This window comes from Salvelinus sp. IW2-2015, linkage group LG31, assembly GCF_002910315.2.
Source record: "Salvelinus sp. IW2-2015 linkage group LG31, ASM291031v2, whole genome shotgun sequence".
NCBI lineage: Eukaryota > Metazoa > Chordata > Actinopteri > Salmoniformes > Salmonidae > Salvelinus > Salvelinus sp. IW2-2015.
The window spans coordinates 2,595,104-2,613,487 of NC_036870.1; the positions used below are offsets into that span (position 1 = coordinate 2,595,104).

General features: G+C 42.8%; 1 long non-coding RNA gene across 1 annotated transcript in view; it reads left to right on the forward strand.

The window, feature by feature from the left end:
- The window catches only part of LOC111956184 (uncharacterized), a 49,119-nt gene extending 41,312 nt beyond the window's left edge, over nucleotides 1–7,807 (forward strand). The window contains exons 2-4 of the long non-coding RNA XR_002876212.2: nucleotides 6,936–7,074; nucleotides 7,182–7,242; nucleotides 7,352–7,807. This is a non-coding gene — a long non-coding RNA (uncharacterized lncRNA). The remainder of the gene's footprint in view (nucleotides 1–6,935; nucleotides 7,075–7,181; nucleotides 7,243–7,351) is intronic.
- The last annotated feature ends 10,577 nt before the right edge of the window (nucleotides 7,808–18,384 follow it).

Genomic DNA, 18,384 nt, shown 5'->3' on the forward strand with positions numbered 1-18,384 from the left:
GACAAACATAGTGTGCTTAAACTGATAACACACAAATMATTGTATTTTTCTTGTCTATATTGAATACATCATTTAAACATTCACAGTGTAGGTTTGAAAAAGTATGTGAARCCCTAGGCTAATGACTTCTCCAAAAGCTAATTGTAGTCAGCTAACCTGGATTCATATCAATGAGACGAGATTGGAGATGTTGGTTAGAGCTGCCTTGCCCTATAAAAAATACCCACAAAATTTGAGTTTGCTATTCACAAGAAGCATTGCCTGATGTGAACCATACCTTGAACAAAAGAGACCTCAGAAGACCTAAGATTAAGAATAGTAGACTTGCATAAAGCTGGAAAGGGTTACAAAAGTATCACTAAAAGCCTTGATGTTCATCAGTCCACGGTAAGACAAATTGTCTAGAAATGAAGAAAGTTCAGCACTGTTGCTACTCTCCCTAGGAGTGACCGTCCTGCAAAGATGACTGCAAGAGCACAGCTCAGAATGCTCAATGAGGTTAAGAAGAATCCTAGAGTGTCAGCTAAAGACTTACAGAAATCTTTGGAACATGCTAACATCTCTGTTGACGAGTCTACGATACGTAAAACACTAATCAAGAATGGTGTTCATGGGAGGACACCAGGAAAGAAGCCACTGCTGTCAAAAAAAAACATTGCTGCACGTCTGAAGTTTGCAAAAGAGCACCTGGATGTTCCACAGCGCTACTGGCAAAATATTATGTGGACAGATGAAACTACAGTTTAGTTGTTTGGAAGGAACACACAACACTATGTGTGGAGAGAAAAAAGGCACAGCACACCAACATCAAAACCTCATCCCAACTGTAAAGTATGGTMGAGCGAGCATCATGGTTTGGGGCTGCTTTGCTGCCTCAGGGCCTGGACAGCTTGCTATCATCGACGGAAATATCAATTCCCAAGTTTATCAAGACATTTTGCAGGAGAATGTTAAGCTATCTGTCCGCCAATTGAAGCTCAACAGAAGTTGTGTGACGCAACAGAACAACGACACAAAACACAGAAGTAAATCAACAACAGAATGGCTTCAACAGAAGAAAAATTGCCTTCTGGAGTGGCCCAGTCAGAGTCCTGACCTCAACCCGATTGAGATGCTGTGGCATGACCTCAAGAGAGCAGTTCACACCAGACATCCCAAGAATATTGCTGAACTGAAATATATTGCTGTTTTGTAAAGAGGAATGGTCCAAAATTCCTCCTGACCGTTGTGCAGGTCTGATCCGCAATTACAGAAAACGTTTGGTTGAGGTTATTGCTGGCAAAGGAGGGTCAACCAGTTATCAAATCCAAGGGTTTACATACTTTTCCCACCCTGCACTGTGAATGTTTACACGGTGTGTTCAATAAAGACATGAAAACGTATAATTGTTTTTGTGTTATTAGTTTAAGCAGACTGTGTTTGTCTATTGTTGTGACCTAGATGAAGATCAGATCAAATGTGATGACCAATTTATGCAGGTATTTCCAAAGGGTTCACATACTTTTTCTTGCCACTGTAAGTCTGACTGTGTGTCTCTTTTGCTACATTTTAATGACTTCTTTAGTATTCCTCCCTATGTTCCAAATGCCAACCATGCCAATCATATGCCACTTATAACAAACAGGAAATACATTTTAAAAAAAATGTATATATTTTTTTATGGATAACTCATTTGAAAAGTTCTCCACTTCTAAACTGATGGGCATCATAATTAATTAGACGTCGTTATTCCTTAGAGGGATGCCATCGATTGGGTTTGCACATAGTGAGTGTCCACTGGCACTCCAGACAGCAGCATCCGGCCTAGGGGGACATACATTTCAAAATGAGTGGCTGCAAGTCCCAATGATGAATCACATTGCAGATTACCCACCGAAAAGGGAGAGTGTGTGAGTTTACTTACTTACGTGTGTGTGTGTGTGTGTGTGTGTCAACACTAGCGCTGTTAGAGCCCCTGTTGAACCACTTAAAGGATTCTATTTAACGGGTCAGCCGAGCAATTAATCAAGGGTTTAATTGGAATCCCGAGTGGAGTGACATGATTTATGCAAATMAGGTCCTTAATATGCAGGCCTGCGTCCGACGCACAAATTAAAAAGGCTCATTCCGCCCGCGCTGGCTCATGGTTTCATTACGGTAAATTAGAGAGCGATAATAACTCCAAATACACATTTATTTTCTATTGGCCAACCGAAGCTCACTGCCCCAAGGAAGAAACTAAAGAGGCGGATGCTTTCACTGGTAGTCAGTCAGTCAGTCAGGGTTTGCATCCCAAATGGCACCCTATTCCCTATATAGTGCATTACTTTTGACCAGGGCCCATAGGACTTTGGTCAAAAGTCGTGCTCTATATAGGGAATACGGTGCTATTTGGGACATCGGGGATATATGCAGGGCTGTAGCACCGTCTAACTAACGATCTTAATTTGAGCTCGTTAGAAACCAGCAGATATCTGCAGGGCCTCAATTTTAATTGGGTCACTGAGATATTTAAACTGCAGTTGACTCTTAATTGCCTTTTGTGGCTCTTTTAAGAAAAGTATAGCAGCAGCTAGCCTACGCAGTATGGCAGCCTGGCCAGTAACACACCAAGGCTGCTTTCCAAATGGCATCCTATTCCCTTTATAGTGCAATACTTTTGACAAGGGCTCATAGAAATGAGTACAAAAGTAATATCACTACTTATGACCAGGGCCCATAGGGCTCTGGTCATAAGTAGTATATTACATAGGAAATAGGGAGATGTATCCCAAACCAAACTGCACAGTCAGGCCCTTGGTGATGCCCAGACATCGTCCTAAGCTGTTGCTTTGTTGCCCTTGGTAACGGTCCCCATGGGGACGGAACATGTGCCCAGTCTGATTCTTGTCTCCAAGTGTCCGGTCCACTCAGTCTCACTATGTGCTGATGCTTTAAGAAAAGAAAGAAGTTTGCAGACAGAACAGAAATTCAAGAAGCGTCAAGTCACGGGCTACTTTTTGGCCTCTGTGCTCCTGTAGCAGTACACAGAGATTTGGAGCAAAGTAAGTAAATCCTTCATACTGGGAAGTTGACTTCATGAAGATTGAATGAAGCTCTGACATGTAACACAATTACTGCATGGTCTGAGAACCATGATGTTTCAACCACATTTTTGGACCATGTTTGCAAGTGCATTTGTGTCCATGTGTGCCAGTGCTTGAGAGAAATAGTAAAGTAAAGTAAAAATGTGAGAGGTTTAGATGAAGAACAAAGAAGAGTTTGGTCAACAGAAGTATACTTTCCCTGTATGCTGACCATGTGTCTGCAGATGTGTGAATGTGCTGGTTTACCTGTCACTGACATGTTGGTTGGTCAGCTAAAAAAGTGGCTACCTCTGACCCATCGTAGTGGTGGCTCAAGGGTGCAGGACGAGTGGACACACACACACCTCTGTAGGCTTGCTGACTGGATGGAATTTCCTGTAATTACAGCAAACGCGCCCCTGCGAGGCACCGGTTTCTCCTTTACCTGGCAGATGTTCCAGCACTTTGCTGTTGCATCGGGTAACCATGACAACCACCTCCCTCCCCAGCAGCTTCAGGGCCATGTCTCCTTATAGAGATCAATAGTCTCCATAGTGTCTGTAGCAAGCAAGAGCCTCCTATACATTGTCTAAGGAGGGAGAGAATGGCTTTTTGTCAGGGCACCATAGCTGCTGTTATGTAATACATGCAGGCAGCGGATAGGGAAAGACGGCGCTGATGATATACAGCACCAACGCCAGCTTTAGAACGATTTAGTTGTGCTCAACTGGTTTATCTTTAACACCAGTTTTTTGTAACATTAGATTTTCTCCCTGAACTCACAGGATTTACAAGCCAGTAAATGAATCTTCTGTGAAGGAGCTGTGTCTCCCATTGATTTAAGCGAATAAACAGTCGAGAGGTTTCCTTTTCTCACAATTACGTCAATGGCACATAGATCAGCGTGCACAATTTATTCCACTGTTCTCAGACATGTGTGATTGTGTCTCCCACCTTTGCTCTTGTAATAATACCATCCGTCCTCTTGTTTATCTCTTGTGTTCTTGACGCACTATCGCTGCTCACGTAAATGTGATGTTTTGAGATCAATAGAAGAAGAACCCTTTATTGTCCATTAACTTGCAGAGAACGGAAATGTGTCTTAATGCTCACTTCCCAACCTCTCCGAGACCCACTAAGCGTATCATAGGTAATCATATAAATTGGTACACTCAGTGTCATGACTGTCCACGAGAATCCAAATAGGTCAGATCAGGTTTGGAAGGAATAACTTCAATCAGACCCCCTCTTACCCGTAGAGGGGGGAGGAAAGAACTAGTGGGGATTAACAACTCACGTCCTGTTGTAAATCAAGGGAGAATATTCAGGCTCTCCCTCTCCAAATGCATGAAAGGAATGTGTTTTGTCTCAACAGACCTTTTTCCCGTTGAAACTCTAACACGTTCAAAAGCAACTACTGGAACAATATAGAACGTGGGGAATGGTCAGAGGCGATCTATTAAACACTAATATCATTTTGTTTGTTATTTTGTGATGTCAATAAAAATGTTATAAATGAAATACTGTAACTTGGAAAGCATACCCACTACATATATGAAGTTTCCATACTATGCGTTGTGCATGTAATAMGCAAAATGATGAAAGTGTTTTTTGTTAAGAGAGGGGTGTGATTTGATAAGCTATAAGAGATAATTGTTTTACATAACGTTGCACAGTGAGTAGTCACCGCCCCGGAGTGAGGGGCAAAAGGTATAAAGGAAAAAACACATTAGACCAGAAAAAGCGTGAAGCAGCAGCTGCATGTTTAAAATGGTTTGAACTTTGAATCTCAACACTAGGTGGACAATCACTGGTACGGCTGATTAGCTGTCCTAAGTAAAGTATCTTAGAAAGCGAATTTAAGTAGGACCATCCTGTTACTCTACTCAAACCATCGTATTACGCTACTCTCATCACCGAACTGGGGAACCATCGACACGACTGGCTAGCCTATCTTCAAAGAAGCATCTTCAAGAGCGAATGGAAAGAAAATCAACTCTGTAGTTCTGTTTAGGACTACACGACAAGTCACCAAATACCAGACAACTACAAAGAAGGACAACAGTAGAAGAGTTGTTGGAACCATTTCGGACAATCAGAGACAAGCGTGTCGCAAAAAGGCCCAACCCCCTTTCAAAGGCTGCCATGTTCACCAAGAGATCCCCGGCGAACCCAGGCATTTCACGTAAATACATTCATGATTTCTTACTCAAAGTGGGCGGCGGTTTGTGTGCAAAGTATATGGTTACTGTAGGTGAAAGTAGTTTCTGAATATGCCAATGTTAAGTGATTCTGTCCCTCTCCATCTCTTCTTTAACAAGCGGCCATGTTGTTGTCATTCCGCTAGGGACCTGTTTTCAGCGTATTAAGTTTCCAGTCAATAACCGGTGCAGAGTGTGTATGTTTATCCTGTGTTCCCATTTAATTAGCTAGTAAATAAATAATTAAACCAGTTTGTGTAGTACTGAATCATAAGTACGGCTTGGGTTTTTGCAGATGCAAGGTTACAACTGTTCAGAATGATGATATGATACGAGGTTATGATTAATATGTTGACTGTTTATAGATGTAATAGGCAGTGGTGTAAAGTACTTAACAAAAAATACTTAATACTTAAGTACTWCTTAAGTAGTTTTTTMGGGTATCTGTACTTTACTTTACTATTTATATTTTTGACTACTTTTACTTTTACTTCACTACATCCCTTAAGAAAATATTGTACTTTTTACTCCATACATTTTRCTTGACACCCAAAAGTACTCATTACATTTTGAATGCTTAGCAGGACAGGAAAATAGTCAAATTCATGCACTTATCAACTGAACATCCCTGATCTCTGATCTGGCGGACTCACTAAYCACACATGCTTTGTTTGTAAATGATGTCTGAGTGTTGTAGTGTGCCCCTGGCTTTCCATAAAGAAAATGGTGCCATCTGGTTTGCTTAATATAAGGAATTTGAAATATATTTTTTTCTTTTGATACTTAAGTATATTTTAAATATTTTAAACCAAATACTTTTAGACTTTTTACTCAAGTAGAATTTTACTGGGTGACTTTTACTTTAGTAATTTTCTATTAAGGTATATTTACTTTTACTCAAGTATGACAGTTGGGTACTTTTCCACCACTGGTGATTGGTAAAGACTTTTTAGAGTTTATTTCGGGAGATGATAACTCTTTAAAGAACCGCTCTCGTGGTGCCCCGTATCCTGAAGAGTTAATTGTTACATGATGAATTTAACCGGGTAAAAATGAAACATAGTTAGTTAAATAGAGAAATAACAGTCTTCAGATGAATGTTAAAGTCAAGTCACGACATCAGTAAAGGTCACTGTAATATAATATAGGTATAATCCACTCAAAGGTGTGTACTTCCTTAAAGTGCCAGAGGGAGGCAGTGCCACACCTTACAATTGCCTGAAGTGTCAAATAGTATCTCTAATGTTGATTTYAATATTCAATCATCAATCACTTATTCTCCCATTCATTAGCTRAGGTTATTAGATTGCTGCTATGCATTCGGTTTTAAATCATGGGTCTTTGTCTGGTTAGTGCAGAGTATCAAGCACATTGCCTCACGAGGTTTTGGAGGATTTGTTGATGACAGACAGAGCTCATAACCATTTCATAGTATTTTCTCCCTGTGTTTTACTTTCTCACTATTTCTCCCTCAATCTCTTTTAAGGTAAGCAAAGTTGATTATTGAATTCAAATATATGAAGCCAAAGTCATATGATAAACTACAGGCTAGATAAATAAAGTTAAACCTTATTAGAATTTGAGCATGTTTGCAAGCTCTAGCTAAACAGAAAAGGTTAGGCTACTTTAGTTTGCCACTTTACAAGCTAGCCAGCTGACTCTTTCAAATACCTTTTTTTTTTTGTTATAGGATATGCCAAATAGAGCTACAGACCCAGCCTGACATTGGAAATGAGCTAATTGCATCTTCTCCAGTACTTCAGTGTGGAGTCCATTGATGGGACTATGTTTCATGAAGCCGTTAGAAGACTGTTGCTGACTGAGAGGAGGTATGTATACATTATTTCTCATGAATGATGTATAGTACGTCTTGGTGATTCAATAGCCTAGTTAATCATAACATTCCTTTTAACACACTCTTTCTATGTTTGCTCAGTCTGGCACTAACCCAGAACTATCAGAAGCATCTTTCTTTCGGCTGCTTAGYACAACTGCATGTAAGTTGTTCTTTCACATTATAGTATTTATTTGTCTGCATGGCATTTTGTCTTCATTTTTATCAGATTAACTCATTTTTGCTAATGTCTTATTATTTTCTGGAACTAGTCAGGCAACAACCCATACTGTGCTGGCGGTAGATAGCCCAGCGGCTAAAGAGGTGGACCTGTGGCAGGAGTTGGACCTGTGGCCAGTTCGAATCCTGGGCCAGGTGCTGGAAAAAACGAACGGAATTGATCTGCCAACTGGAGGGCAGCAGGGTTCATATCCTCAAAACATTCACCTACCGTTGGGCTGTTGAGCAAGGTCTTTAACCCCACAACATCTTCATCCAGGGGCTGCTGCACTGCAGCTTCAATCTGTGCTCATCTCAACTGTATGTGTCAGGTCTGCTGTTTGGGGGTTTAGAAACAGAGCAGAAGGCAATTTTTGGGGGGTTCGCTGTAACTAATGGACAAAGTTGTATTGTATTTTATTGTAAAGAAGTCAGACAGAGTTGACATGAGCCTTCATTCAAACAAAGAGATGTCAGCTACAGTTGACAGCCAGAGTTGACGTTGGCACATTTCCAAATTATGTTTGCATAAAATGACAATAAATTCAAAAAACGATGCAGGTATTCTTTTGTCCATGATTTCATTGTTTATTCAATTATATTCTTAGCAAAAAAATATGACTATTTAATAGTAGTAGACGTTATTCATAAATGGCACCATGCAAGGTTCTTTATGGAACCATTTTGTTTCAGTGAAGAAAAACCTGATCAAAGAACCCTATAAAAGGGTTCTATAACTTTTAGGAGTTCCATATATGAAGAAAGCGATGGAACACTTTTTAGTTCTATAAAGGGAACCTTTTTTTCTAAGAGTGCATATGTCTGCTGCAAAGACAAAAGAGAGCATGACTAAATGAGATTTGATCAGTCATGGAAATAAAAGTGCTGGAAACATGTTGGCACGCTATTGAAAAAGAAGATGGAGAACAAGCCATATGAATTTTGGTGCAGGTAGCCAACTAGCGCTAGCTAACGCTACCTACTGTAGCAAAGCAAATAATAATATATATCTTGACTTGGATTCAATGTATCGACATACTGTATACATTTATACAGCACACAAATTCAACCTATCTCCGTGTACACCATTTTCACAGCAATGAGCGTAAACACCTTTTCCCCCATTCACTCACACATTCACACTACGGGACAAGTTTGTCAAATAAATCTCAGCCCCCAAGCTGCTTCACAGAAAGAGGCCTTTTGATAAAGCTATCTCCAGTTTGGTGCTGGTAGATGGATGAGCTCTCACTCTCTAATGGCCAGATTAAGATGCTCGGAGTTGGATGATGAATCCTGCTGATTGCACCTTCTGCAGTCAATCCTCTCCTCTACTTTGCTCTCAGCGGCAGGCAGCCACTGCATGCTGGGAGGAAAATTACTGCAGCGGACTCCAATCTCCTGGTCTGTCTGGCGTGAGCAGCTAACACTGACCCTAGCCGTCCAGGACAAAGCTGCTTAACAGTTCTTACTGTACCCACCGATCAATAGTGGATTTAGGGAATTACTGGGGCTATCGTATAATTTCTTGCACCCTGCGCATTCATAAATGTTCCTCTGAATCCAAGATCCGTTTCTGCTGGGGGAAATCAATAGCTGTCCGGTAGGCCAGCTGTTGGATTTTTATTACCTCTGAAATCAGATCACGAGTCTCTGCCACTGCGAGATACTGGGGAGAGAAGCAAAAGGCAACATTTAGACTCGTTAGTTCGTAAAAGTAACATGTTTCCCACCCTTCACTTAAAAGGAAAATGCATTGAATTACATGCAAATGGAAATGGATTGAGCTGGACCAACTAGAACCTATGACTGATGCTAGACACCAAGTTCAATTTAGAAACTAGATCATTATGATTTTGACCTTTGTAGCAACACAGTGRTRTGCTTTTTTCACTGGATGAGGAATTGGAAAAGGGCTGATGGTGGGACAACATTTGGCCATGAGGAGTCCTACTCGTCCCACCTCTCAGATGTATTATGGTCCCCCTGGGAGCTGCACACTAATCTGCCAGTCATCCGTGTCCGGACCCTCGTCTCGCCAATGTCGGGATGAAAGAAGCACCCACCGGTGCTGTGCGTGTCAGGAGTACAGGGAGACGGCCTTAGTGCGAAATGTCAGCGTTTTGCCTCTGAAGCTGGACTCATCAAAGAGGGATTAGTGTCCAACTCGTGGCCTCGGCAGGACGAGGAGGCCGGACTGACGGGGTAATCGCACTGCATCAGAACTGCCCAAAATGGCACGCTATTCCCTATTGTCTGGTCAAAAGTAGTGCACTGTGTAGGGAATAGGGTGCCGTTTGGGACGCACACCCAGGAGTGACGGCCGTGCTGAGGGGACTCTGGTGGCCCTAGCTGCCCCACACACCTCAACCGCCATCTTTCCCCAGGACTTGAGGCTTATTCAATGACAGGTTTTACTTCTCGGGTCTCACTGGGGTCAATATCATTAGATATTTGGACATAATTATCTCCCTTCCCCTGGCCTACTTAATGCTGTTTGGTAAAAAAACATAATTATTTATATATAAAAAACATGCTGAGTTTTGTAATGTTGACCTCAGATGTATCCTCAACATTGAGTATGTACTGTGCCTTTGGAAACTATTCAGACCCCTTGACTTTATCCAAAATGTTTTATGTTACACCCTTATATTAAAATGGATTATATAACAAAAAAATCATCAATCTACACACAATACCCCATAATGACAAAGCGAAAACAGGTTTTTAGCCATTTTTGCAAAAACAATATTTACATAAGTATTCAGACCCTTTGCTATGAGACTTGAAATTGAGCTCAGGTGCATCCTGTTTCCATTGATCATTCTTGAGATGTTTCTGCTTCGTCATTATGGGYTATTGTGTGTAGATTGATGTAGGAAAAAACAATTGAATCCATTTTAGAATAAGGCTGTAATGTAACAAAATGTGGAAAAAGTCAAGGGGTCTGAATACTTTCTAAAGGCACTGCATGTCTTCTCACCAGGCTCCTCTTAGCTAATCCTATATTGATGTGAATACAATTTTCTATGGACCACTTACAATTGCGTCACCTGGCAAGCCAAATCAAAGTTTGTTTTTCAAAGCATCTTCATGTGAATTAGTCATTCCCAAACTGTAATTACATAAAGGTACTATCTATTGGCTATTCCCAAACTGAAGGCGCCGTCAGGGGTACGCTAAATAAAAATGTGACTCACGTTTTCAAGCAGCCCATTTAGATTTTCCGACGGGGCTATACATTTGGGTGAGGTTTTCTCGCCRGAGTAGCCTCGTTTCAAACCATCTACTGTTCATCGAAATAACAACACAATGTCAAATACAGGCAGCCTAGTCAAATAATGAACATCCAATCACGTTAAACGTTACTCTCTCGCGGGAATTCCACRAACGGTCCGTATGTAGCCAAATGTAGCTGCTGCTCATTCAGTTTGCTCGAAAATTGATAAATGGTTKAAATAAAAAGTACTTCTTGCGTCCATAGACACATCAAATCAAATGTTAGTCACATGCGCCGAATACTGGTGTATGCTTACTTACAGTGAAATGCTTATGTAACAGTATAACTTTAGTCCGTCCCCTCGCCCCGACCCGGGCGCAAACCAGGGACCCTCTGCACACATCAACAACTGACACCCACGAAGCATCGTTACCCATCGCTCCACAAAAGCCGCGGCCCATGCAGAGCAAGGGGAACCACTACTTCAGGGTCTCAAAGCGAGTGACGTCACCGATTGAAATGCTATTAGCGCGCAGCACGGCTAACCAACTAGCCATTTCACATCCGTTACACTTACTTACAAGCCCCTAACAAAAATGCAGTTTAAAACATACAAATAAGAAATAAAAGGAACAAGTAATTAAAGCAGCAGTAAAATAACAATAGCTAGACTATACACAGGGGGGTACCGGTACAGAGTCAATGTGCGGTGGCACCGGTTAGTCGAGGTAATTGAGCTAATATGTACATGTAGGTAGAGTTAAAGTGACTATGCATAGATTASAAACAGAGAGTGTCAGCAACGTATAAGATGACTCTGAGTATCCCTATATGAGAACTACATTTGGGGTTTCACTTYTATTGGGAGTAGTGCCTTTCCTCAGCCACTGTGTGTTATATCTCACAACTCGATGAAACATGCCAATTTGAAAAATAAGCCACAGGAGTTTTTAGCGAGAATTAAGATTACTTTCAAGRAGTAAGACGTATAAAAGCAACAGATACCATTAATAAGAAGGGGCTAGAAGTGTCTCATATGGTGAGCTACCGAGTGGCTAGGACAGGCAAGCCCCATACTATTGTGGAGGACTTAATTCTTCCTGCTGCCGCAGATATGTCTGGGACGATGCTGGGGGAAGGGCCCAAAACCTGTACATGTTAGTTGTGGCGGAGCAGGTGAACCCAAGTGCAGACTCAGATGAGGAGACAGGGAGGAGGTAACTAAGGTATTTATTGAAAAACCCGGGGGGAGATGGAGTGCAGGCCAGGGGAAGCTTGGGCGGGTAGCAGGGAACCAGGAACTGAAGCTGGGAGAAGGGGAGTAGGGGCAGGGTAAGCAGGTCCGGAGTGGAATCCAAGGAAGCAGTATAGCGGGGGTCCAGGGCAGGGAAGACTGACGGCATGACTGACGAGACGAGGGACTGGAGACGGACCAGAGTCAGCACGGACAGAACTGTAGCGGAGAGAAAAGCAGCGTCAGGCTAGGGAAAAACAGGACTCAAGCTTACGGACAATGTCAAATGTGATATAGTGAAGCACCTGAGTGAGCTAGGTGCGCAATTACGCAGGTACTTTCTCGAAACGGACGACACATGCCACTTGATTCGTTATCCCTTTCATTCCTTGCCTCCAGTCCACTTACCAATATCTGAACAAGAGAGCCTCATTGAAATTGCATCAAGTGGTTCCATGAAKATTTTATTTAATCAGAAGCCACTGCCAGATTTCTATTTAGGGCTGCGCTCAGAGTATCCTGCCATGGCAAATCGCACTGTTAAGACYCTGATGCCCTTTGCAATCACGTACCTATGTGAGAGTGGATTCTCAGCCCTCACTAGCATGAAAACGAACAGACTGTGTGTGGAAAATGATTTAAGACTGAGCCTTTCCAATACAACCCAACATTGCAGAGTTATGTGATCTTTTCAAGCACACCCTGCTCATAAACCTGTAGTGAGTTATTCACAAAAAAMACAACATTTGAGAGTGCGCTGACCCTGGTGCTAGAGGGGGTACGCAGCTGGAGGTTGAATGTTTGAAGGGGTACGGGACTGTAAAAAGTTTGGGAACCACTGSTSTAGATGATTCATATGTTTTCYAGTGTTTAACCTCTCACTGTTGGGTGGTTCACTGGCCTATGTCCTATGGGCCTCTCTACCTCTGGATCTTGGATGGCCTGGCTACCCATCCACATCGCTCCGGCCAAACGCCACGCCCATTGTCGTTTATTTTCCAGTGCCACGATGAGTCTGGATTTGCTTCCTCCCCGACTACTTCTCGAATGCGAACACATTTAAACTGTTATGATTGGTCCCAGAAACCGATGGGTTGGACCAGAGCCGGCCTATGCGAATCATGAATCACTTCATTTTGACGTACAGCACAAACGATTTCTAGGAGAACCGGTTCAGACTGATGTATGGAGTGATTGATAGAGCAGCGGAATTAAATTCCGAATGAGTCGTCAGGCAAGGTCTTGGCACATTTACCTCTCAGTTTGAACATGTTGCAATGTTGTGTTTCTTGTTATAACCTCCTTTTCATTTTCAGTCATTTTATGTGGCTTTAACTGTCGTTATTTCACGGCCTTGGAGTTACGGGGGTGTGGTGTAGGCTAGGCCAATGTGTACCAAACTAACTCAACCATTGTACAGCAAATAAACACAAAGGAAAATTAAGAACATCATTCTTCATTTGGAGAGCTGACAAGGCAAGAAATGAGAGCAGTGCTGAGACCTAGTACAGCGTTCTTCATTAGGTTTGCTGTCCTCCGCTCACACAACAAAACAGAGTGTGATTGTTGGACTGACACAGCGTGTAGGATTAGAAGTGATGTATTTATGGATTTTAATAGGATCCGGYGCCGTATTCATAAAGCTTCTRAGAGTAGGAGTGCTGTTTCTAGGGTTCAGTGTAGCCTTTTAGATCATAATGAATAAGATTATATTGACATGGGGGACTTGATCCTAGACTGGCACTCRTATGCTGAGATGCTTGACGCATACGACCCCAGGTCTGTGAAATACCACCCTTTTCACCCGTTATTGAACCTAAGATTGAACAGCATACAGTAGATGTCTGCTGAATGTAAAGAGAACAATTCAGACATCCAGTTACTGTGAGCCGATAGGCTACAGTTTAAGTGAAAGAATAGTATTGAGTTATTTCATTTATACAAGATTGGTACTTTGTTTTTATGTTGTTTCTGGTTTTGTGTAGTGTTATTGTTAGGCCTGCAGATTTATCTCTGAATATTTACCGAAGTTTGGTTTTGCTGTCGTCGGGGCAGATGAATGATTCTTCTGGTTCAGTTACTTGCCAATGTGGTTTGTTGCTGTCGTCTTGGCTTGGTACGGGAAACCAAACTCAACATAATGTCAAATTTAACATCTAGATTAGGTTTTTGGTCGACCAATACACAGACTAATAAAGATATGTTACAGTATATTATTTTCTGCTATACAATTGCTTTCACACCTTTACCCGCCTTTCCAGATTCAAAGCATGTCCATCATAAGGACTACCAGGGAATTGGGTCGGTCTAATGTCTTCTCAACCATGAGATGAAGAAATATAATTGTCAAGAGCCTATAGTGCCAGGATATCACCTGGTTGGCTATCAGTCTCTATCAGAGTGAGAAAGAGATTGCATCCCCTCCAATATTGTACTTCCACCCTCTAGTTATATTTCCATTATATTCCCACCTTATCTAGCTCCCGGATGTGTGGGACTTCATTTCTAGATCTCAAAGAGCATTTCAGGTGATCTGCAACTGTCCTCTCAACCTTCCCTGAGAAGCAGTTTTGGAGTGGGCTTTAGGAATTGTAGATGTTCTTTGATCGTAACATTTTATTGAGGTATTGTTTTATGCACACATATTTGGGAATAAGAAATCTTTCTCTCTTAGACGAGCGGTGGGCATGGCAGAATGAGTGGACGTGCTCGGAATCAGAAATGCTTACAGGGATCAGTGAGAGAATGTGGCAATTCTCGTAACGGTACTAATGGCAAATTCTTGACAGCAGATATGTCTTTTGTCCTATCTGCATCAAGGTCGCCGTGGCAATTACCGCGGCGCGGAAAACAACCTTAAATATACAACAAATCACCTACGCTGTTTTGGGGCAGGGACATTCTAAAATGGGTGAAATAAAGCGTGGCTCCGAGGCGGAACATTTAAGTAGGTAYGGAGAGTGAATGGTTTATGAATGGGATCAGGTCTGTAAGAGCCTAAGGCGAGACGAGGCTATAGATCTAAAGAGCCACAATAGGCCTAACTTTACTGCTCTTCGTTTATTTTTTTTGCTCACACCAATAGCAGTCCAGCTGACAATCCAGCAAAAGCAATTAACAGGAATCCTCYCCGCTCTACCAACCTCGTTAATATGGAGAAGGCASCGTGGCTCACGGGCTGTTTGTCACCGAACGACGCTCCCTCTCACCTGAATGGATGCTGCATCGCTGTCCTGATCCCCCTGCCACCAGCACCTTTCCTGTCTCCTTCAGTTTGTTCCATGGAGGCAGGGACCAGATTGGCATGCACAGCGTGTCTCCAGTACTGACCCACCTGCCTCCTTTGCTCTCCTATTAAAATTCCTGTGCCAGATCCACAGTGAAGAGATTGTAGCAGGGTCAGCCCGGCTCCCTGGCCCCCACTCCTCCGTCCTTCCTAATGAAGATGATGCCTGGTGGGTTCATTATTAAGCTGAGCTAATAACGCCGGCAGGAGTGTGGCCCCGGGGACAAAAACTGCCAGGATATTGAGAATGATGCGGCACTTAAGGAAAGACAAAGGACCTTGCTCAGGGTCTTTTGTTTTTTGGTCCTTCCCCCACTTACATATGAACCCGAGGGACAACATGTTGACTGGGCTGTGTATGTGGGATGCATTCCAAATGGCGCCCTATTACCTTTTGTAATGCACTACCCATAGGGCTCTGGTCAACAGTCGTGCACTACATATGGAATAGGGGGCCAGTTGGGATGCAGCCGTGGTACTTTAGGGCAGCTCAGGGAAAGATGAGGCTATGGGAGTTTTTCTACTAGGGAGGTCTCTAGATGGCTGTAAGAGGGCATGTTTACCTCATTGTCCGTTAAATATTCCAATAGTTTGCGACAAAATCCATGTGTTCAATGGCTGCACATGCATTAATCAGGCGCTCACCAGAGGAACCATTAATTACACTGGGATTATCATGTATCTACCCACAGCACACACATTACGGGTAAATTACCATATAGATACTTGCTTTTTGTGAGCAATAATAGAATTCCTTATAACCGCCAGAAGCACACCCATTCCAAATGAGCCCCCCTCCTTCTCCCCCCTCCCCTCCCTACAGCAGATGCTCTCAGTAACTGTGCAGGTATTATACAGGGTATTACCAAACCCCTCTGCGGCCTCACCTCGGTCCCGGGGACGACGTGTGTGTCTCTGGTTTGGGATATTCATACCTTCGTTCCCCACCATATGTCTCTCAGGTGTCCTTCCTCTCGGACGCAACCCTGCAGGGGATCAATGCAAATTTGCAAGCCATGAACAGTCACTCAGGCGTGGGCGATAAACTATAAAAAATGGATCCTGATCCAACGTTACGTTACTTCCACTATGGAAGATGTGCGCGCCCCATTATCATGACTGGAGAGCTTCAGAAAAACTGAATATGGAATGCAGTCTCTTTTGGGGTGGGGGCAGATGGCAGATATGTTTATATGGTTTTRATGCTGCGTGACCGGGTCATTAAGCCCTTGCTGGTGTTCAGGGGCTGCCCGCAGGGGGGAGGAGAAACTCGCACAATTAATTGAGGCTGGATTTAGAGTCCGGTTGCACGTCAGGGAAGCTCCCAAAACGCAAACTATGTAAAATATGTTGGGGGGGGTGGGGGGGTGCGAAATTCATGGAAGCCACGTCGTCTCCATTTCCTTTCAAAGTGTTAGTATGTTTTATTCAGCTGGAGCGTCTGGTTCACAGAGGATGTCTSCCAAATGGCACCCTATTCCCTATATAGTGCACGACTTTATAGGGCTCTGGTCAAAAGTAGTGCGCTATATAGGGAAAAGGTTCACATTTTTGAGGCAACCAGAGACTGGGAAAAGGAGACTGTCCTAGTTTAGCATAATAGCTCTTCCTGTCAGATCAAATCAGCCTCTGGTGTTTACAGCCAATCATCTATGGAATGACAACAATCCAGCCCAATACGGCTGCGGTAATATAAGGCGTTCAAAGACCTGCTAATTAAATGAAATATTTGGTTTAAAACCCACTGATTCCTAGAAGGGGTGTTCATGACCAATTTTTTGAACTGCCGAATGATAAACTATTTTCCCAATTCTGGGAACAGACAGAATGGCACGATTGCATGATTTCAACCACATCAAGTTCATCATGATCAAGGGGTAAAGTGTAGAGATGGTCCGTGTTTCCCTGTGCATCAGCTCTAATCTCAGTAACGATTGGATTGCTCGTCTCTGTGCGGAGAGAGTAAATCCGGCAAACAATTGTCGAATGCCTTATCCCCCTGTTTACAGCGAGCCTTCAATCGATATCCACGGAGCGCTCGAATAAACAGAACATAAAAACAGAGCTTCTGCTCGCCTCGGAGATCCCAGCTGTAACAATGATTAATTTTAACAACCTGAGCTAATTGTCTCCCAAACTTTAGTTAACAGCCAATATGATCTGGCCCTGGGTGCTTTTCTCCACTGTAATGAAGAATAATGAGGGATGGGATTACTGCTGGCACTTTTGTCAGCTGGATTTTGTTCGAAGGCAGAGGGCAGAGGGGGGCCAGTCTGTGAATGAAGAGCCTGGGACGTGTTTTGTCGGGAGAGTTCAACTGCGGGGCTTTGGGTTCAAATCGAATGACGTCGGGAAATCAGAGCCTTGTGTTACATGGAGGAATCAGATCTCCGGGTTTTTATGTTATTCTTGTCGAGGCTTTGCTCAATGCTCGCGGGGCATTGCATGCCGTCAGACACCTTGTGAGGCACTTACAGTGCCTTCAGAAAGTATTCATACCCCTTGACTTATTTCATGTTGTGTTACAGCCTGAATTCAAAATGGATTCCATTTTTTTTTTCTCACCCATCTTCACACAATAGCCTGTAATGACAAAGTGAAAACATGTTTTTAGACATTTTTGCGGATGTAATTGAAAATGAAACACATAAATTAGTGTGCACACCCCTGAGTCAATGCATGTTTAGAATCACCTTTGGCAGCGTTTACGGCTGTGAGTCTTTCTGGGTAAGTCTCGAAGAGATTTCCACACCTTGATTGTGCAACATTTGCCCGTTATTCTTTTCAAAATTCTTCAAGCTCTGTCAGATCATCGGTAGACAACAGTTTCAGATGACGGAGGATGCAGTTTTTTTTATGAGCATGGCCGTATTTCTATTTCAGCATATTGAATGACTSTAGTTCATATTCTATTCACCCAGCTCAATGTAACATCGATAGGTTTAGGCTACTACATGATACTCACATTTTCCCTGTAACCGTCATGAGGTTGCTACAACCCAGCCTATGAATGAACGTTTACAACGTAGGTGCACAGGTCGAGAGAAAAATTGGAGGAATCAAGGTGACAGACAATGTCACGGATCCCTCCAGAACTGTGTCATTAGGCACACCTGGTCCCTATTCCCATTGATTAGTAATTGTGTAAGTGTGACCATTGTTCACCATTGTCCTGTCGAGTATTGTTCCAATATCCGTTGGTCGTGTGAGTACCTGTGCTGTGTGTTTTGGCTTTCGTGCCATTGTGGATTGCGCAGATGATTTCGGGCCTCGTCCCGTGCGATATCATTGTGCACTTGTATGTTACGGGTCTCGCCCCGGTCTATTTATTCCAGGTACTCCTCAC